Here is a 23,139-nt window from a genome sequence, read left to right on the forward strand (position 1 = left end):
ATGATCAGATTTCTGGGTATTGGTACAGTAAGCTCCCTTGGTGGAGAACATCTATATACAATGGCTGGCTGTGTATTTCTTGGGGATCAGAGTTAGCCTCAGCATTGTGAGGGACACCCGTGAAACTATTGGTCATCTGAAACACCTCTGCCTTCACACACATCACATATGCACAAGGCTAATCTTAGAATTTAGGGACGGATTGACGATATGATGGTCTGTGCCCCCTCCAGCACTTGGCACCGCCACCTATCACCTCTGCTGCAGGAGCAACTGGGCCCAGCTCCTTATGCATAGTTGTCAAGGGTCCATTTCCTATGCAAGGTGAGCGTCACAGAGCTGCTAGCCTCTGGCCACCAGCATGAACAACCGGGCTTTTACGTTCTTTCTGCCAGTTATCTGTAGGAAAAAATGGTTACCTATCTTCTCATAACTGTTGTTCTTAGAGATGTTTTTTTCACATCCATTCCACATTAGGTATGCGCATGCTGCGTGCACGAGCTTTGGAAACTTTTCCCTTAGCAGCTCCTGTCAGGCCGGCGGGGGCCGTCCCTGAGTGGCGCCACTGCACCGTGCATATAAACCCCCGCTGGCCCAACCTCCTCCAGTTCCTTCCTGCCAGCGACTCCGACAGAGGGGTAGGAGGGCAGGTGGTAGAATGGACGTGAAGAACACATCTTGAAGAACAAAAGTTACAAGAAGGAAGGTAACCGTTTTTTTCTTCTTCAAGTGCTTGTTCACGTCCATTCCACATTAGGTGAATCACAAGCTTACCTTTGGAGGAGGGTAGGAGTCATGGAACAACTGATCGGAGGACCACCCTGCCAACCGCCATGTCCTCCCAAGCCTGTTGGTTGACCGTGTAGTGGGTCGTGAAGGTATGCACTGATGCCCAGGTGGCTGCCCTCAGGGCCAACTTTAGCAAGTGCAGGGCCCGATTCCTGGGAGCAGGGCTTGTACTCACCAGGCGGCGCTTCCAGTCTTCGGGAGCACTTCGGATTGCCAGCCGCAGGAGGGGCACCAAGGGGCTGCCATGCTCTGGCCAGGGCCGCCAGGCTTGCCGTGCTCTGGCCGGAGCTTTGGCCAGGGGAGGGGGGCCGAGGGGCCGCCATGCTCCAGCCGGGAGAGCAGGGCTTGCCACGCTCCGGCTGGGATCGCAGGGCTGTGGGGCTGCCGTGCTCCAGCCGGGAGAGCGGGGCCACGGGGCTTGCCACGCTCCAGCCAGTGTTGCGGGGCCGCGGGGCTTGCCGCACTCTGGTCAGGAAAGCGGGACCATGGGGCTGCCGCACTCTGGCCGGAGCTCTGGCCAGGAGAGTGGGGCCGCTGAAGACCTAGGAGTGGACCTCCGCCAGGGTGAGTAAAAAAAATTAAAATGACGCCTAAGGTGCGGGGCCCGATTCCGGGGAATCGGACGAATTGACCTAAAGCCGGTCCTGGCTGCCTTGCAGATCTCCTGGATAGGGACCTGTGCCAGGAAAGCTGTGGAAGCTGTTTGCATCCTGGTCGAGTGGGCCATGACCGCTGGGGCCGGTACACCTGCAAGGTCATAACATGCCCAAATACAGTCCGTAATCCACGATGAGATCCGCTGTGCCGTCACCGGGAGCCCTCTCATCCTCTCAGCTATGCACACAAAAAGTTGCATAGATTTACGAAAGGGCTTGGTGCGCTCCAAGTAGAAGACTAACGCCCGGCGGACATCCAGGGTGTGCAGGCTGCGGTGACTGGGGTTCGCGTGGCATTTGGGAAAAAACACTGGCAGACAAATGTCCTGGCCGAGATGGAATTGTGAGACCACCTTAGGGAGGAACTTGGGGTGTGGGCGGAGCTGCACCTTGTCTTTATGAAACACTGTATATCGTGGCTCTGAGGTGAGAGCCCTCAGCTCAGATACCCTTCTGGCTGAGGTGATGGCCACCAGGAATGCCACCTTCCAGGAAAGGTGGAGGAGGGAGCAGGTAGTGAGGTGCTTGAACAGGGGCCCCATGAGCTTAGAGAGGACTAGGTTGAGATTCCATGGAGGGACTGGGAGGCGTGTGTAAGGGAACACTCTTTTAAGGAACTGCCCCACCACTGGGTGGGAGAACACCAAGCCCCCTGAAAACCCCGGTTGGAAGGCAGAAATGGCCGTCAAGTGCACTCTGATCAAGGACAGGGCCAGCCCTTGCTGCCTGAGATGCAGTAAGTACTCTAGAATGGCCAGCACCGAGCCTGGCATGGCTGCACCTGTTGGGGCCCACACCAGCATGAGAACCTCTTCCATTTGGCCAGGTAAGTTGCCCTGGTCGAGGGCTTCCTGCTACCAAGTAGAACCTGCTGCACAGGAAGGAAGCACTGGCTCTCCAAAGCATTTAGCCACAGAGCTTCCATGCTGTGAGATGCAGCGATTGCAGGTCGGGGTGGAGAAGCAGCCCTCCATCCTGCATAATGAGGTGTCGTGTACGGGAAGAGTTACTGGGGCATCCACCAACAGCTCCAGGAGCGTAGTGAATCAGTGCTGGCGGGGCCAGGCCAGGGCGATGAGGATGACCATCGCCCTATCCCTGCGCACCTTGAGCAGGACCTTGTGCACTAAAGGGAGCGGGGGAAAGGCATATTTCAATCCCCCTCCCCACGGAATTGCGAACACATCGGCTATTGAGTCCAGGCTGCGATCCTGGAATGAGCAAAACTGCGGGCACTGGGCGTTGCCCCTCGTGGTGAACAAGTCTACCTGTGGAAATCCACATTTGCGAAAGCACAAAAACACAACGTCCACTCTGAGCATCCACTCATGCATGTGGTACGACCTGCTGAGGTAGTCCGCCAGCTCATTCCGCTCTCCCAGGAGAAACGACGTCTCAAGGTGAATGGCGTGGGCTATGCAAAAGTTCCAGAGGAGAGAGCCTCGTGGCAGAGTGGCGAGGAATGGGCTCTGCCCTGCTTGTTTATATAAAACATGGCAGTCGTGTTGTCTGAGAACTGTCACACTGTGACCACTCAGAGTGGCATGAAAGATCTGGCAGGCTAATCGAACCGCCCTGAGCTACTTCACGTTGATATGGAGCAACCGTTTTGCTTGTGACCACAAGCCCTGAGTACTGAGGCCCCCCAGGTGATCACCCCATCCGAGGTCTGACACGTCTGTCACAAGCATCAGGTCCAGCTGTTGTGCGGCAAAGGGGATGCCCTCGCAAACCACGATCTGGGACTGCCACCACAGCAAGGATTCCGGCACATCTCCTGGGGCTGTCACTACCAAGTCAAGGGGATCTCTGCCTGGGTGGTATACATGGACTAGCCAAGCCTGCAGAGTCCTGAGTCTCAGTCTGGCATGCTTGACCACTTGTGTGCATGCTGCTATGTGACCCAGCAGTTGCAGGCAGCATCTGGCATTGTAGTGGATGGTCTGGAATAGTGCTTGCCAGATGGTCCGGAATTGTGATTCTGGAAGGCTCGCCCTTGCCGGCATCGCGTCAAGGACCGCCCTTATGAATTCCACTTTCTGCGTTGGAATGAGAGTGGACTTGGGGATGTTGACCAAGAGCCCCAGCTTGTGGAATAGTTTCAGGGCCACCTGCACATGGAACCAAAGTTCCTCTTCAGACCGACCCACCAGGAGCCAGTCATCAAGGTATGGGTAAACCCGAATCCTCTGCCTCCATAAGAAGGCTGCCACTACCGTCATGCATTTTGTGAACACCAATGGGGCTGCAGGTAGGCCAAACGGGAGAACTGTGAACTGGTAATGTTCCGCTTCACGATGAAACACAGGAATCGGCGATGTACCGGGTGGATGGCGATATGAAAGCACACATCCTTCATGTTGAGTGCAGCATACCAGTCCCCCAGATCCAGGGAAAGGATGATGGTGCCCAGAGAGACCATGCGGAACCAGGCCTTGACCAGGAACTTGTTGAGCCTGCACAGGTCTAGAATGGGGTGAAGGCCCCCTTTGGCCTTGGGAATGAGGAAGTAACAGGAGTAGAATGCTTTCCTCTTTAGGTACTATCTCTACCACCCCCACGTCTAGGAGCAAGAGAACCTCCTTTTCCAGGACATGCTCATGAGAAGGATCTCTGAAGAGGGACAGGGAAGGGGGGTGGGGGGTAGGTAGGGAGGAAAACTGTAGCATGTACCCACTTCGCACCATGCATAACATCCAGTGGTCCGACCTAATGCTGGACCATGCACGGGGGAAACGGGACAGGCAGTTCAGGAAAGAAGGGGATGGATCCGGTGAATGATCTGGTATGCTGTCTTCGAGCGCACCTTCAAAAGCCTGGCTTGAGGCCTGACTGGGACTTGTGCTGGCCTTGGGTCTTGCCGTGCCTATTGGAGTTATTATTGCGCCACCTCCTGTTATCTCTGTCTCGTCTGCGGTAAGGTTCATGCCTAGGATGAGGCTGGTATTGATGCTGAGGAGGAGGCTGTGGCTTGAAGGACTTCCTCTGAGTTGCCAGGGTGTGCATACCCAGCGACTTGAGTGTAGCCCTCGAGTCCTTGAGGCTATGTAGTTTTGTGTCCATTTGGTCCAAAAAGAGTCTGGACCCTTCGAAGGGAAGGTCCTGGAGTGAATTCTGGACCTCAGTCAGTAGACCTGACTCCTGAAGCCACGCCGAGCATCGCATGACTACACCCAACACGATTCTCCTGGCCACTGTGTCTGCCGAATCCAAGGACACCTGGAGAGAGGGTTTTGCCGATGCTACGGCCTTGCCTTCACCCACCAGAGCCATGAACTCCTGTTGGGAACCCTGTGGGAGGTTGTCCTTAAACTTCCCTACTGCCGCCCAGGAGTTGAAGTTATGCCTGTTGAGGATAGTTTGTTGGTTAGCGATCCTCATCTGGAGGCCCCCTGATGAATACACCTTCCTGCAAAACAGGTCCAGGCGTTTTGCTTCCTTGGCCTTAGGGGCCAGGGCTTGCTGCCCATGGCACTCTTTCTCATTGACCGCCGAGACTACCAGGGAACATGGGCTTGGGTGGCAGAACAAGAAGTCATAACCCTTTGATGGAGCAGTACTTGTGCTCCACACCTTTGGCTGTTGGTGCGCTGGAGGCCTGGGTCTGCCATATAGTCTTATAGTTCGACTGAATGGTCTTAATGAGTGGAAACACTATTCTGGATGGACCCTCCGGGCTCAGAATGTCCACCATGGGGTCCTCCTGCTCAACCATCTCTTCGGCCTGCAACCCCAAATTACGGGCAACTTTATGCAACAGCTCATGGTGGGCTCTATGGTCTATTGGTGGAGGCCCTGATACCACTGTGCCCACCATCACTACATCTGGGGATGAGGAGGAGGTCAGCAGCTGCTCAGCTTCCTCCTGCTGGTCTCCCTGGTTCCCCTCCCCCAAGGGAGGGGCTTCTGGCTTGGGCTGGGGCAGATGACCTTGGGGCGGCACCAGACTCGGTGCCGGTCTCTCCGGTCTCTCACCCAGCGAAGATGCAGGTGGTCTGGACACCATAGCTTCCCACACAGAAGAGCGTTGGTGCGGGGACTGGGACCGCTGCACCAAGTAACTGGCCCTGGAGGCGGCCCCTTGCCGCTGGTGGTAGGCTCAAGGGGTCCAGAAGGGCCAGTGTCCTGGCAGTCCCCATTGGGGGTGCCAGCCAGCCTGGTGTTCCCTGCTGCCCGGTGCCTAGTGCAGATAACTGTATCGGCCTGAGTTGGCACCGGACTCCGGCGACGCCGAATGTGAGGGCCACAGTAGTGCCATCGATCCGTGCTGTCAGGAGGTTGATCAGCGACTTCTTGCTGATTGGGAGTGGGACCGGGCCTGGGACTGGGAGCGGGACCGCTGCTCTCAGGACCAGGACCAAGACCTGGATTGGTACCCGTGCTCTCGAGACCAGGACCGGTGTCTTCTGGGAGCCTTTGGCAATGACCAGCTCCTCTCTTCCTGGTGCCGGCCTCTGGGGGGTGCTGGAGAGTGTCATGTCTCTTCCGCTAATCCCATGTGCTGACTCGTCTCCGGTACCAAGACTTTCCTCTGAATCGGGGTAACTGGGAGTCCACAGACTCAGAGCTCAACCGGGGCCAACACTGGGAGTGATGCCGGGACGGTGTCCTCGAACAGCACACCATTGTCGACTTTCCCCTCGATGGCACCCTGGGCTTGGGTGCCAGAGGCTTCTCCCTGGTCGGGAGGGGGCTCGCCGCTGATAACCCAATTAGGTCCTTCACCGCCTCAAAGGTATCAGGCGTGGAGGGTTGATCTATTACTCCCTCAAGCCCGTCATCCTCACTGAGTTCACTTAAGAGCAGGACTCAGTGGGACTTGTGGCGCCGGTACCGTCGGTGATGGCGCCAATAAAGCGTCCATCCCACTCTCCCCAGTGCCAAGGGACAATCCTAGACAGCTCCCCTACCTCCTTTTGAAGGAATCCCTACAACCTGTGGGAACACTGGAAAGAACCTTCCTAGCACCCCACATGGAAATAAACCACAGCAATGATGGCAGCTGAATTTTCCAGAGTTCTGTCTCAGATCCCAGATGGGACATATGTAGGACATACTGAAAGTCCGTCCTACTTCCCTCTGTGGTTTCTGACTCCAAATAGTTTTTACCATGTAATGACTTTATCTGTTACACTGAGCAGGCTCGGGTTTCTCCAGGAGAAGGCTTTCCCAGAAACAAGTCAGGTGGCTGGAGGGCACAGGAGGGAAAGAATTTCTCTTCACACACCACCAGACATAGCTGCCATCATTAGTGAGGGGCTTAGTCCACACGATGAAGAGGAATTGCATTTACACACATGCACATATGCTATCTAAATATGCTCAAATGCGTATGTTTGTGTTAAATTTTGAATCAAATAGCTAACACATGGAAGGTTTTGAATGTTTCTCATTTAGCAGATGCTTCTCCCACTCAGAGTTGGTGGAAATTTGCTGCCAAAATACTTACTCTACTTAATCTGGAAGAAATAACCCATCTGAAGCCAACATGGCATGGAAATCCTCTTGCTTGTGATTATCTCAGAGACCCATCTGCTTTTGTTCTGATCAAGCTTTCACTGTTAAAGCAGCTTGCCCTCCTTAATCTGATTTCATTGATCATACTGAGCCAATTAGGCTGCTTGGAAGAAACCGAATGACATAACTAATTGCTCCACCTGCAACTCATTTTCAGGTCTGCAGGAGCACTTGGTACCGTTTCACATGGCACTTGCAGCCCAGCCAGTGCTGGCTGAGCCAGATGCACTTTCCACCTCCTGAAATGCTTCCAAATCTGTTCCACCAGAAGGACATTGAGCAAGGCCAAGGTGTAGGCTCTTTTCAAGAAGTCCTGGGAGCCCACTGCTGCGCCTGCATGCCACCAGGCATCCAGCAGGGCAGTCTGGCTGGGCGCTAACCCAGAATCTCACCCGAGCACCTCTCCGGGGATTGGTGTGACACTGCAGATTTTAGTACTAGTCTTTTATGTCTGGAAAACTGAGTTCTGCGATGTCACTAGTGAAACAGGTTCTTGTGGGTTGGGGACAAGGTGCCTCAGCCTACTCCCAGGTGGACTCAACTACCTATCTCACAAACGTCTCCTTATAGAATGACTGGCCCAGATTCTCTACTGTGCCAAGCTTGTGCTCAGTAGGGCTGTAGCTGGGCTGGAGGGGATGTTAGGTTATGCCATCCTGAGCCCTGGCATAGGTTAGATTGGGATCTGCCCTAATTGTTGCCAGCTGACTTTGGTTCCTAAGAGTCCATATGTCAGCTGAGTACAGCACACTTCAGCCATACCTATGTCTCACCCCACCCAGTCCCCAACATATGCTCTGCATGAGGGCTGAGAGGGATGGTGGCACAGATAAAATGAGGGAATTCTCAGGTGGCCAGATCCAGCAGTTTTCTGGTCTCTTTGTGCCACGTCAGTAGCATGGGGCTGCAGATCAATATTAAGGGACATGAGCAGAGCTGTGGGAGGGGAAAGCCCAAGGCTGGAAGAGCAGGGGGTGCGCTAGCTAAAAATTGAGGTGTGATGTGGTAGGTGGGACTGAAATAGCAAGGAGTTTGCAGATCAGAATGAAGGTACATGATGTTACTACTTGTGCAACTTTTTTCTCTCTATCTCCTAGAAACACCCGCTCTTGTAAAGCAACTTTCTACCAATAATAGTTTGCTCAAAAGACAGCAATTTGATTTCAATCACATTTGTAAAACAATTTCTAGGTCACCCAGTGAGGCTGCCCCGGTGGTTTTTATAGGGTGAACCATTAATGTTCAGTTTAACTCCATGTGACCCAATTTATCAGCATTTACGCAGCAAGAGAGAAGTGTACAAAGAGAAATGCCTGCACCCAAGGACAGGCTAGATTCATGGGGAGTTTGAGGACATGGTAAGGTGAGAAGAGAGCTGCACCAAGAGGAATCTCAGCAATGGCATTGTGCAGTACACTTTAAAGGGCTGGACAGATCTGTGCTGATGGAATGGAGTGGCATATTCGTAAGCATACAGGCTGCTGAAGTGAATTTAAATTCAAGACTTTGTGAAGCTCAGCTGGGGACTACCTCACTTTGCATTGAGAGCTTAAGCAACAAGCATCCCATTTTGGATCCTCTTACTTTATGGGACCTTCTTTATGTGGAGAGTCCCAACAATCGCTAGATGGTTGCCATTCATGTGACGTGACTGCTGTTGTACTTACGGGTTTGCTTAGTGGAGCCAGTCAGGAATTTTCTATTAAAATTGTGTTTTGACAGAAAATGCAACTTCCACAAAATCACACTGCAGAAAAAGGTCAATTTTACCAAATTTATCAAAAAAATCCAGTTGATTTTCTATTGGAAAAATAGGGTGAAAATATTTAATTTTGTATCAGAATGTCCCAAATGAAGACACTTTGGTTTGTCTGTATCTGCTTGAACTACCACAGGGCCTCAAAGGAGTTGCAGTCCCCTCTGTGGGATGGACTCCCTGGCCAAACTACATCTCCCATGATGTGACACTCTGGCTGAATCACCATGGTGCTTCATGGGAGATGTAGTCCAGCTGAGGAGCCCAGCCCACAGGGAATACTAGGGGCACAAAGCACCCCAGCTACAACTCCCATGAGTCACCACAGCAGTTCAGGCAGACACAGTTTAGTGTCAAACTGACCAGAAACAAAACATTCCGACATTTCCAGATCCAAACTTCTGGAATTTTTCCTTCTGTGAAAAAATCCAATATTTTTGACTTTTGGTCTGATTCGGGATGCAGACAAATGCTGAAAAACTGAAATTCTGCTGCATAGAAATTCCAGGTTCCAGTTGGCTTTATTATTTGTATTTTCATCTCTGTTATTGCTAGATTCTGCTGAGCCAGTTCTGAGAAAATCTGACCCAAGCTGAATCTTCTTCCAAAACTCAGTGGTGAACCATAGGCCTTCAGCTAGGGAGATCTGGCCTGATCAAACCCAGGCTAGATGGAAATCTGAGGACAGGTGCTTTGGGCTGCTTATCCAAACTCAACTCCTTATGTGTGTAACCCTTCTGCCAGGTGAAGCCAGCAGCAGTAAGGGTCGGGTTCAATAGCTAGGGGTTCCTTTTCACCAATACAACACCAAAACGGCTTGAGCCCCCACCCAGTGACCTGAGACAATTACACACCACTCCCTGGGCACCTCTAAGAGGCAATACTTCCCCTCTCACAAGCACAGGGTCTGAGTGTAGCAAAAAACTTTTTATAAAAGGAAGGAATTAATTCAGCATTAATTTGGGAAAACACCACAAACAGGGTTCATAAACATAAACCATGAGCAAAGACACACCCTCGTGTAAGTTAGGCAGTGTCCTTTTCCCCTCAGGTTCTTAAGTTCAGCAACCCAAAAGTCCCTTTAACGTGCCTGTCCCTTCTCTGCACCCCATTCAGAGTTGTTGTCATTGGCCAATGCAGTCCCAGAGTTCAGAGGTTCATCCGCAGAGTTCACCTCCCACCCTGGGTGGAAGGCAGGGTAACATGCTCCACTGCTCAGGCACTCATTCATTGCCCCGCTGGCTGATTGCCACACCTCTCTGCAAGGTTCTGTTCTGGGCCTCTCTGCCTGCCACCCTGCTGGCTGCTCACTGCGCCTCTCCACCAGCCTCTCTGCTGGATGCTCTCCATGTCTCTCTGCCACCCACCCTGATGGCCATGTCTCTCCACCAGCCACCCTGCTGGCTACATGCCGTGCCTTTCCCCCAGCCCACTGCCTTCCCCAACTACACATAGCTTACTCTTCCCAATTCTCTCCTTAGCCTTCCCCTTTCCTCAGCTTTCACACACACACACAGACTCTGGTCACTCCACACTGGCAGCTGTGTCAGAGTACTCTGCACACTGCCCTAACAGCCAGACCCATAAAGCTCCATTGGAAAACCACAGATTCCCCAGGACCTAATGCCTCTGCCTCTGCCTGGGGGGAAGCTAAGGGCAGACCCAGCTTCCATGCTGTTGCTGGTCAGCAAGCCTGGGCCTGTGGGCTCTGATCAGTGCATAGCTCACAATGGAAACCATTCCTGGGAGGAATGAAGCCTGTATTACAAGGCTTAGCACTCTGCAGGAAAGCATGGCATCTGCCTCCTTGTGCTTCTCTCAAGTTAATACTGACTGCTTTGGACAAGGCAAGAAGGAGACTGAGTGGCTTTTTCAGATTTAATGGGGTTCCCCCAAGGCTGCCAGTCTCCTGGTAAGAAGAGCAAAGAGACAGGGGCAAATTGCTCACTTACTTAGATCAGGGTTCTCCCCACATTACACGGGGTGCTCTCCCGTGCTAACAACATCCCTTCTCCCTCTTAGTCCAGTCACACCCTGGCACTGGGGCACAGGCTTGGCCAGTTTTAGACATTGATCACTAAACTGTGCTAGGGTTTAACCCTATTAAGCAATCAGTGATCAATATGGCATGTATGACAATGAAAGTTTAATGGTGCCTTTCATCAGATGTGCACTGCACCTTTAAATTGGAAAGAACTCACAGACTCATGGACCTTAAGGTTAGAATGGACCACTGTGATAATCTAATCTGACCTCCTGCACATTGCAGGCCACAGGACCTCACCCACCCACTCCTGAAATAGACCCAGAACCTCTGGTCCAGTACTGATGTCCTCAAATCATGGTTTAAAGACTTCAAGTTACAAAGACTCCACCACTGACACTAGTTTAAACCTGCAAGTGACTCGTGGCTCAGGCTGCAGAGGAAGGTGAAAACCCCCTGCTGTGTGAAGATTTCAGCAGCTATACTGCTCTCAGAGTTGCTGTAGCATGTTCCTGAGGAGACCCACACTGTGCTCCCTCTCATGGAGACTTTACTTTGGTTCTTTCTTACTGTCATTTCCTTTAATCTGAAATAAAAGGCATTGTAGACTGCAAGTGCGTGCTTTGGTGTATTCTGTATGGAAATAGGCAGTCAGTATGGACCCTAAATTACACCACAGGGTCCTGTCCAAATTCCAGCATCAGTAATTCAATTCTGCTCCCTTAAATTCTCCCAGTTGGGCACTGTATTCTCCTTTGCTTCTCTCTGGGAGAGTGGCATGCTGTTGCTGTGCAGATTTTCACCCATAAGTTGAGTGAGGATACTAGGGGCAGGTTCTGATACCCTCCTTCTGGTTTAGTAGCACCTAGACCCAATGAACCAGATTCCACCCCAGCTCCCCTACCGCCTTTTCACTTTGAATAGTGCCTTACTCTACTACTCGCATCAATTGCAGTAGGACTCTCTGCAAAGTAAGGCACTACTCAGCATGAGGAAAGGTAGCAGAATCTGTCTCTTCATTAGGAAGTAGTTACAGCTGAATGTATGTATCAGTGGAGTCTCCCTAACATCCAGTAGGTGTTGTCTACAACGCACATCAGCCATCTCCCCATTGCACATCTCCTTCCTCCTAGCCGGGTATGGAGAAAGGATGGGGCAACAGGTACATGGCTGGTGAGCCAAGAGCTGCAGAGAAGCTGAATGCAGAGAGGAATCCCCAGGAACTGTACGTGGAGCCACATGTCAAACAGGCTGTGTGTATCAGACTTTATCGCAGCGTCCAGATCTGTGTGGGACTTCTGGAGGAAGCAGCAGCATCTGGGGAGGGATCTGAGAGGCTCCAGTGAAAGACACTAACTGAGCCTGGCCTGGAAACCTGTAAGTGCCTGTTTGCTGGAACAGAGAGTGGCCTGAGGAACCCCTGATTGATGGCCCCAGGGACCCAAACATTTACCGCTGTTACTCACTTTGCACTGTATCAAGGAGATATGCAGCCTTCCCCTTTCCTACAGCCCTAGTAAAACACCCTTTCCCTTTGCCATGTGTCTGAGTGGTTACTGGGACCCACGAATCATAGTGCATATGGTATGTGGCTGGCACCCTCAAGGTTTGCTGTATTCCAACACTGAACAGTTATAATAATTACAGTGTATGATAACTTCCTTAAAATACTTCTTTTACCTCCAAAAACCATTACATGTATGAAAGGCTGGAAATAAGCAGTTAATGGTCTCAGCCATAGCCATGACACAGATCCTTCTTCACTTATCATCCCACCTGAATTATTAATTAGTATTACTATTGTTGTTGTCATTGTTATTAATTTATGTAGCATCTAGAGGCTCCAGCCAAGATCAGGTCCCCACTGTACTAGATGCTGCACTCATTCATAGTGAGACAGACCCTGCCCCAAAGAGTTTACAGTCTAAATAGACGGACAGGCCAAAGAGTCATCGGGAAGAGAATGACCCCCTGACCCGCAACCTTATATTCTGAAATAATCATATATTGCTGGATAGTTACAGAAGAACCAACATGCTCTGTGTTTAATTAGAATTAAAGATTTCACAGCTAATATAATCCCAGGGTGCATTAGCACACGGCAGAGCTGCATAATTTTTGGCTACTGTGACATGTTGATTAGTTAGTAAGATGTTTTTTATGTATAAAAGGAAAAAAACATTATAATCTTAGCCATGTTGGAGTGCTGAATACAGGATGTTTTACATCTCTGTAAGGATATGTGGATACGCTAATAGGCACACTTCCCTGTAATGTTTACCAGCAAACATTTATACTAGTTCTTTTAAACTAATAACATAGAATATGCCAAAGTTATAACACATTGGGAATAGGCACGCTGATAAGGAAATGGGATTTTACTATCTCCCAGTGCAGTAATTACGTTCTTCCTAACTTTCCATGTATATATGTAAATTATAAGAAGGAAAGTTAAGGTTGGGTGAGAAATGAAATTTGTAAGGGGTGACAGCTAGTGAAGGATAAATAAATGGCAGGAGTGAAGTGGCTAGGAATTATTCTGTGGTAATTATAAAACAATGTCCCGGAGTTAGAGAGAACTTGTTGATACAGCAGGCAACCGTTCCAGGCAGCAGGGACTTTTCTCTGCTGCGGGGTGTATGTGCAAGGAACTGCCATTAACACTGAAAAGCTGGGACTCCATATAAATTGAAGGCAAGAGAAGGACCAAATTCTGTTCTTGAAATTTCAGGTTTTGCTGTGGTTCGTGGTTTCTGTACTGCAGTATTTATTTTTATTGCAAAGGCATGATGGGGAAGACAAACACATTAGCCATGAATCTGAACCAGACTCCGAGAACCAGCACCCCAACTCTTTAGGGTTTTGAGTGAACATAAGTCTTGTCACTTCTGAGACCTTGGCCTTGCCTATGTGGAAAAGTTGCACCAGTGTAAGTTAAATCATTTTTTAAACCAATTTAGTTAAACCAGAGCAAAAGTCCATGGACACACTGATTTGGAATTAAGGTGGCTTCTTTCAGTGTAGATTAATCCTGTTTCCAGTTGATTTAAACTAACGTAAAATAAGCCTCTCTTAAGCAGCAGTAAATGGTCATGCGCAAACTTGTGCCATTTTAACTGTACTGGTTTAAAAACAAGCCTGTGTGTAGACAAGACCAAGGGCTCAATGACAGAGCCATCACTCTGCACAGCTCACCTTGCAATAGCAGAAATGTGAATGGCCTGACAATGTTCATTTGCGAGAAGACAACTAAAGTTGTAATCCACTTGGGTCACAATTCAACTGCTAAACTCAGGCTGGGGAGAGGTGGTTAAGCCCCATCTGTCAGGCAGGAGTTAATGGGTATGATTTTCATTTACACTTCAGGCTTGTTAACAGGGGAGATTTTTCCATTTACACCGCTATAGTTATACTAACTCCCTGCCAATGGTCTGATACTGGAATACATCAAACTAACTTTAGTGCCTTAACTTCCCACCCTCCCTTACCCACAGTATTACAAACTTCAGGGGATCAAAACTCCTGAGTCAGGACCCCAAAATCATGAGTTTTTTTTAAAGATGATAGAGCATTTTTTCGCTGTATTTGATTGTTGAATTCCCTCTGCCTCCCCCCTGCCCCCACCACAGCGTCTGAGTGACAGTGCTGCGCACTCTCCCACATGTAATGGGTAAGGGGAGTCTGGCCCATGCTGCAGGAGCTTTCATCCCACCTGCCCATCCCCTGTCAGTAATTCTTTCTGCCCCCGACCTTCCAAATCAATCCTGTCCCTCCAGATCCCCATCTGCCCAACCACGAGCCCCCATTAGGTCAGAGCCCCCTCCCCCACCGCCTCACCTCTGCTCCTTCTGAGACCTGGGGATGGGGCACTGCAGTTGGGCCTCCTCTCCTGCTTCCAGAGAGGGTGCTGCAGGGAGGAAGGGTGAGGGAGCAGATGAGCCATCTCATCCCCATTGCTCAGGAAGAGGGAGAGGGGAGGAGGGAGTGGAGCTGACCTGAGCTGCTGAGCACTGTGCTCTCTCCCCTTCCCTTCCTGTGAGAATGGTTTTGGGTTGCTATGGTGAGGGGCAGGAGCAGATTTAAGGGTCAGAGCATGGTCAGGACACATGCAGCATGGTTCTCAATGGTCACATCACCTTAGGCTTTTTTCAACATAAAAAGTTAAAAATACATTTTAAAAAATCCCAGGCCTAAACAAAAGTTGAATCTCACCCAAATTGTGTTGGCTTGTGTATTCCCAATTACTGGAACCTTGCCCTGCAGCAACATGTTTCCTTGGCAAATTGTTCTATGATGCTGTCCAGTTCCAACCTCGTTGTCCTGTCTTTCTCAACTTCAAGGAGAGCAAGGTCATTCAGCTGTGTCTGTGACAGGGTTGAACACATGTAGTTTTTGACACATCTTAATGTGCTTATTCAGGTTCAGCTCTAGCCACTCCAGCTGGTGAGAAAGAGTCAACACAACATTTCTATTTCTGGTAAAACTTCAAGAGAACTTGACACTATAAAATGCAAGTAACTCCAGACTCCAAGTGACAAAATGAACCCCCCTCTGTCCTTTATAAAATAAGACATCTTGAAAGACACAATCTTATGAACTAAATCTAAAGAAAATATTACTATAATCTCATGAGTTTAAGAACTTCCACTTCTGATTCTTCTAAAATTATATTTTGAAATTGCCTGGGATGGAGGAAACCAAATAGAGGGATTACCTCTTAAAATCCCTCACATGAAGATTTCAGTTTCCCAATCATATTGTCTAAGACCTCAAAATATTTCCTTTGATGGTTATTCTTTCTTTATAACACAGAACTGTGTGCAAATTCATCATCCTTGTGGCATGTACATCTCTTCCTGTGGTTTGGATAGTTTGTATTTTCAAAACCCATTTCTAAATGAGTTTGCTGAGCTCCTTTACAGTGCTCTTAGATGTCTGGAGAACTTGAAACAGCTCTATTTTCTTTGACTGAAGGATTCCAGAGGCTACAGCCATGATAACTAAAGTCCTATGCCACCATAACAGATTGGGGTAAAACATCCAACCCATCAAAGACAAGTTGCGTTTTGCCCGATATATGTCCTCACTAGTTCTACATTCAGCAACAGTTTCATCTTCTAAACATTCAATTATACTCTGAAAATTTACTATCATTGCCTCAGTGGCTTTCATTTGAGCTGCCCATCTAGTCCTGCAGAGTGCCTTTAGAATGATATATAGGTCTCCTTCTTTCTTCAGATGCCTATTCAATTTCATCTGCTGCATCAATCCTGTCAATTTCTTCAGGGGTCTGAAGTGCATCATCAAGCTCCTCTTCCCATTGCAAAACAGTACTCTCTCAAGCAAGAATTTGAACTTAAGGATTATTTAGACTTGCTCATTAGTTTTTCCTATCAATGGTTACAGTCTGAAAAATATTTATACATTTCCTGCAAAGCTGCAGGTCTGGAGTGGTCTTATCTTAAGCAGCATGCACTAAAACTAGGTTATTTTGATGTGCTGGACAATGGATGCATGGTACATACGTTTTGTCTCCCGTGCCTGAGATATTATCTCATTTTTGTTTGCAAATCTCTACAAGCTCTGGCCATAACACTGGTCTTTCCATATCCCTGTCCAGACATGTATTTGGGTCTAACATATACTTGCAGAATAAAATATTAGTTAACTGGTCACAGAAGGATGCAGCCTCTGCCTCACTGCCACAAAGCTTACAAAATGCTCTTATATCTACTTTTCCTTGGATATGACCAATATTAAAGCAAAGCAAAATGGCCATTTTTTCAATATGGCTAATATCTGTGGTTGCATCTGCAAAAACAATCAAAAACTTTGCTTCTTTGCTGCTAAAAGGCTTATAAATTCATCAGTAATCGTCTTGCTAAATTTCAGAGTAGCAGCCGTGTTCATCTGTAGCCGCAAAAAGAACAGGAGTACTTGTGGTACCTTAGAGACTAACAAATTTATTTCAGCATAAGCTTTCGTGGACTACAGCTCGCTTCTTCGAATGCATAGAATGGAACACACAGACAGAAGATATTTATACATACAGAGAACATGAAAAGGTGAAAGTAGGCATACCAACTGTAAGAGTCCAATCAATTGAGATGAGCTATCATCAGCAGGAGAAAAAAAACCTTTGAAGTGATAATCGAGATGATCCATAACATGGGGAAATAGATTTCAAATTAGTGTAATGACCCAACCATCCCAGCTCTCCGTTTAAACCATTGTATCTAATTTGCATATTAATTCGAGTTCAGCAGTCTCTCTTTGAAGTCTGTTTTTGAAGTTTTTTTGTTGCAAAATTGCCACCTCAAGTCTGTCACTGAGTGGTTAGAGAGGCTGAAGTGTTCTCCCACTGGTTTTTGAATGTTATGATTCCATATATCTATTCAAGTGACACCATCATAGGACCTAATCACATTAGCCACGCCATCAGGGGCTCGTTCACCTGCACATCTACCAATGTGATATATGCCATCGTGTGCCAGCAATGCCCCTCTGCCATGTACATTGGCCAAACCGGACAGTTTCTATGCAAAAGAATAAATGGATACAAATCTGACATCTATGGGTCATCTCGATTATCACTTCAAAGGATTTTTTTCTCCTGCTGATGATAGCTCATCTCAATTGATTGGACTCTTACAGTTGGTATGCCTACTTCCACCTTTTCATGTTCTCTGTATTCATAAATATCTTCTGTCTATGTGTTCCATTCTATGCATCCGAAGAAGTGAGCTGTAGCTCGCAAAAGCTTATGCTGAAATAAATTTGTTAGTCTTTAAGGTGCCACAAGTACTCCTGTTCTTTTTGCGTCTTGCTGAAGTATTTGATTCTCTTGGTGTCACTGATATGTTTAGCAAAAGTTGTATTATGTCTGGTAAGTAGCTTAATGATGCTAAAGTAAATACCACAATGGTTGCTCTCCAGCACTTCACAGTGGCTGTGGAAGGGGAAACCTAAACTAGCTAAAGTTTTAACTGTGTCAAGCAATATTTATAACACTTCTTGCCACTACCTAATATTTTCAGATGCTTGTTTATCAAAAATGCATTGATACTATGACCCGTTGTGAACAACAGAGCCTCCATATGTGACAGCACACGTTATTTGCTCCTCCATGAACAGACATTGACTTTAGCATAGTCTTCCAATCACTGGAATATGTTTTTAGTGGAGTGAAAAACAATTGACTAAAATAGAGTAAATAATGGCAGTAATAGAGAGTGTGTCAGAGAAAGTACACAGGTTTTAAGCAGATTTTATTTATCTCTACTAAAGATAATGTACAAGATATCAAACTTGCATTTCTGATATCTGTGTTAAGGCTCCAAAACTGATACCTGAAGGCTTGGAATTGAGAATATCTTGCTATATTATTTCCTGATTGTTCTAAATTTACATATAAACTTAAAATGTGGCTTTAATTGCTGTTCATATATTTTTTTCTTTCTTTATATAGGAATTACACACAGTGCTCCTCTCAGCTAATCTCTAAATTATTATCTGCAAAAAAACTAGAGTTTACAGGTGCCTACATAGCCCCTGGAATCACAGTTAAAATTGCCTCTCCCCATGGAGTCCTGGTGGAGCAGTATACCACCTGCCAGCAATCAGAGGGCAGAATCGGGCACTTAAGGCTGCAGTGCAACCATGCAGCGGGGTGGGGGGAGCAGCACTGGCCTTAGGGGTGGACAACTGCCCAGGAAGCCAGTCAGGGGGGCACCGTGAGCAAGAGGCAGGGACCGGGGAGGACCTGGTGTGCAAGGCAGCAGAAGGGAGCTCAGGGCAGTGGGGTGGAAGAAGGGGTGGCAGTGCTTAATTTGTGCCAAGGCTTGGCAGTTCATCGCCGCAGCACCTCTGGGCTCCCAGCCAGCAGCTGTCACTCTCCGGCCGCCCAGCTCTGAAGGCAGCGCCACCACCAGCAGCAGTGCAGAAGTGAGAGTGTCAGTACTATACCATACCACTCTTTGAAGACAGTGCCACCTTCACAGCAGGCACCTTGCCAGCAGCCGCCACTCTCCAGCCACCCAGCCAGTGCTTAATATGTGCTGGAGCAGGGGCACCAAAATATGCATTTGCCTATAGTGCCATTTTCCCTAAGGCCAGCCCTGCGGGAAGGAGCCTGCCCTCCCTCTCCTCACAAGGGCTGCCAGAATTGCCATGTGACCTGTGTGCAACCCTGAGGAAAATAAAGAGAGCATCACACTCCTTGCTATTTAAATTTATGACTGGGGGGGGAAGCTGACTCTTGATTTTTGAACATTTAGGATTAGTGACAGTGTACACACTACACAAGAATACACACAATGGCAACCGACAGATGTGGAGTTCTCTGCAAGAGCCAGCCCCATCACTCTCCAGCTTGCACACACACACCCCTCCCTGCATCTGCTGATCCTCTCTCACAAACACACACATTTCCACAGTAGGGATGCCATCACCTGCCCTCAGAATCACACAAAACAGACTGTTGTGTTGCTAGTGGTGTCCAACACAGAAGTGTGCAGGGCTTCATCAAAGAGTTCACAGGTAAAGTCTTTATATGCTTTTCATGTTTGGGAGGACAGGAGGAAGCAGGGGGAAAGCTATAACACAAATGGTTGCTATCTGGCACCCTATTTGTGCTACACACTCTGCCTAGCTGTGGTACACTGTAACTGCAACAAGCACTTGTTGCTAGATCACAACGCATTCTTGTGGCCTGATTTACATCAGGCAGGAGACCATAATTTCAAATACGAGGCTTGCTAAAGGAGTGCAGATTGTGCACAGCAGAGGTGGATTGGACTTTAGTGTGTGTTATTTGTGAACAAATACCTGAAAATGCCTTCTTTTTAATTACATTCATAAAGAATGGGAATATATCAGTCACTGGCCTTCCGTTACGGTTATAAAGAGCATTATAATCAAATCACTAACACATATAAAATGAATGGGTAATTAATTTTAGTATTAACATTAATATCATCATGTGACTTTATTCCCAGCCCGACCTTCAGGAGAGGACATCAATATTATTAATTCAATAACATCTTCCAAATTAGTTATTACCAATAGGTAGGAACAGATTTTTAAGAGCGCAAGGCTAAACTGAAAGCCCATTAATTCTGCCAAGCTGGCTTGTAGACAAAGCTGCAGGATATTGGGCCGGGTTGATGTGCAGTCATTACCACATGCTACACATGAACAGGCTGTGCTTAGCCAGGGCTGGCAGGCGTGTGGGTGGGCAAGGCTATTGTTTTCTGCACTGGCTGAGCAGTCAGTGTCCCACTCCAGACTCCTTAACAAAGACAGTTGGAGAAGTTAAGGGATTCAGAATGCTGGGGAAGGGCAGAGGGAGCTGGGGAGCTCCAGCCTAGCAGGGCTGAGCGGAGCCCCAGGCTGCAGGCCAAGGTGAGGGCCCACGAAAGGGGACCAGGGCTTCAGAGGGGAAGCCCAGACTTATGCAGAGGTAGCTGGTCCAAACCCACCTTGCCTATGATGAGTGGCTTTTACACTGCAGTCTGCCCCAGTGAGTGGGGGCTAGGTGGTGACTGGCAATAGCCCACGACTGAGGCAAGGTGGGGATAGAGGGTTGGGGGGTCCCTGGGCGGGAAGACCCTGAGACTGTGGGGGTATTGCCAGGCGGCAGCACCCCAGAGACAAGGTGCACCAGGTTCAGGGAGGGACACACGAGGGCCAGGGGCAGCAGGACACTGGCCTTCAGAGGGCACTCTGGAGCTGGAAAAAGAAGGTGGTGCCACAGGGGTGAGTCCCACACACTTACAAGTGCCTTTACACAAATGTGAGAAGCCTGGGAAACAAGCAGGGAGAACTGGAAGTCCTGCCATGGTCAAGGAATTATGATGTGATTGGAATAACAGAGTCCTGGTGGGATAAATAACATGACTGGAGTACTGTCATGGATAGATATAAACTATTCAGGAAGGACAGGCAGGGCAGAAAAGGTGGAGGAGTTGCATTGTATGTAAGAGAGAAGTGTGCTGCTCAGATCTCCAGTATGAAACTGCAGAAAACCTTGAGAGTATCTGGATTAAGTTTAGAAGTGTGAGCAAAAAGGGTGATGTCGTGGTGGGAGTCTGCTATAGACCACCAGACCAGGTGATGAGGTGGATGAGGCTTTCTTCCGGCAACTAACAGAAGTTACTAAATCACAGGACCTGGTTCTCATGGGGGACTTCAATCACACCGATATCTGCTGGGAGAGCAATACAGGGGTGCACAGACAATCCACAAAGTTTTTGGAAAATGTAGGGGACAATTTCCTGGTGCAAGTGCGGGAGGAACCAACTAGGGACAGAATTCTTCTTGGCCTGCTGCTCATAAACAGGGAAGAATTAGTAGCGGAAGCAAAAGTGGATGGAAACCTGGGAAGCAGTGACCATGAGATGGTCGAGTTCAGGATCCTGACACAAGGAAGAAAGGAAAGCAGCAAAATACAGACCCTGGACTTCAGAAAAGCAGACTTTGACTCCCTCAGGGAATTGACGGGCAGGATCCCCTGGGAGAATAACATGAGGGGGAAAGGAGTCCAGGAGAGCTGTCTGTATTTTAAAGAATCCTTATTGAGGTTGCAGGAACAAACCATCCCAATGTGTAGAAAGAATTGTAAATATGGCAGGCATCCAGCTTGGCTTAACAGTGAAATCCTTGCTAATCTTAAATACAAAAAAAGACGCTACAAGAAGTGGAAGATTGGACAAATGACCAGGGAGAAGTATAAAAATATTGCTCAGGCATGCAGGAGTGAAATCAGGAAGGCCAAATCACACTTGGAGTTGCAGTTAGCAAGAGATGCTAAGAATAACAAAAAGAGTTTCTTCAGGTATGTTAGCAACAAGAAGAAAGTCAAGGAAAGTGTGGCCCCCTTACCAAATGAGGGAGGCAACCTAGTGACAGAGAATGTGAAAAAAGGTAATATACTCAATGCTTTTTTTGCCTCTGTCTTCACAAACAAGGTTAGCTCCCAGACTACTGCACTGGGCAGCACAGCATGGGGAGGAGTGACCAGCCCTCTGTGGAGAAAGAAGTGGTACACGACTATTTAGAAAATCTGGATGGGCACAAGTCCATGGGACCAGATGCACTGCATCTGAGTGTGCTAAAAGAGTTAGCGGATGTGATTGCAGTGATTTCATTACCTTTGAAAACTCATGGCGATCGGGGGAGGTCCCCGATGACTGGAAAAAGGCTATTGTAGTGCCCATCTTTAAAAAAGGGAAGATGCAGGATCTAGGGAACTACAGGCCAGTTAGCCTCACCTCAGTCCCTGGAAAAATCATGGCGTAGGTCCTCAAGGAATCAATCTGATGCACTTCAAGGAGAAGAAAGTGATCAGGAACAGTCAGCATGGATTCACGAAGGGGAAGTCGTGTCTGACTAACCTAATTGCCTTCTGTGAGGAGATAACTGGCTCTGTGGATGAGGGGAAAGCAGTGGACATGTTATTCCTTGACTTTAACAAAGCTTTTGATACGGTCTCCCACAGTATTCTCGCCAGCAAGTTAAAGAAGTATGGTCTGGATGAATAGACTATAAGGTGGCTAGATCATCGGGTTCAACAGGTAGTGATCAATGGCTCCATGTCTAGTTGACAGTCAGTATCAAGCGGAGTGCCCCAAGAGTTGGTCCTGGGGCTGGTTTTGTTCAATATCTTCATTAATGATCTGGAAGATGGCGTGGACTGCGCCCTCAGCAAGTTTGCAGATGACAAACCCTCTATTCAACATTGGTAAGCCTCATCTGGAGTACTGTGTCCAGTTTTGGGCCTCACACTGCAAGATGGATGTGGAATAATTGGAAGGAGTTCAGCGGAGGGCAACAAAAATGATTAGGGGGCTGGAGCACATGACTTATGAGGAGAAGCTGAGGGAACTGGGTTTGTTTAGTCTGCAGAAGAGAAAAATCACAGGGGATTTGATAGCTGCTTTCAACTACCTGAAAGGGGGATCTAAAGAGGATGGGTCTAGACTGTTCTCAGTGGTATCAGATAACAGAACAAGGAGTAACAGTCTCAAGTTGCAGTGGGGGAGGTTTAGGTTGGATATTAGGGAAAATTTTCACTAGGAGGGTAGTGAAGCACTGGAATGGGTTACCTAGGGAGGTGGTGGAATCTCCTTCCTTCGAGGTTTTTAAGGTCAGGCTTGACAAAACCCTGGCTGGGATAGTTGGGGGTTGGTCCTGCTTTGAGCAGGGGGTTGGACTAGATTACCTCCTGAGGTCCCTTCTGTCGTAGCTTTCCTACTCCGATTTGAACCTTAGCGTTCATAACCTGAGAAGCTAGCATGAACCCCTCTAAGCTTAATTACCAGCTCAGATTTGATCTCGCTGCCACCAGCCAAAAATTCCAGGGTTTTGGCTCCCTCTGGTCTCCCCAAACCCTTCCCTGGGGAACCCCAAGACTCAGAATCCCTGAGTCTTACCACAAA

The sequence above is a fragment of the Chelonoidis abingdonii genome, chromosome 8, assembly GCF_003597395.2.
Source record: "Chelonoidis abingdonii isolate Lonesome George chromosome 8, CheloAbing_2.0, whole genome shotgun sequence".
NCBI classification, from domain to species: domain Eukaryota; kingdom Metazoa; phylum Chordata; order Testudines; family Testudinidae; genus Chelonoidis; species Chelonoidis abingdonii.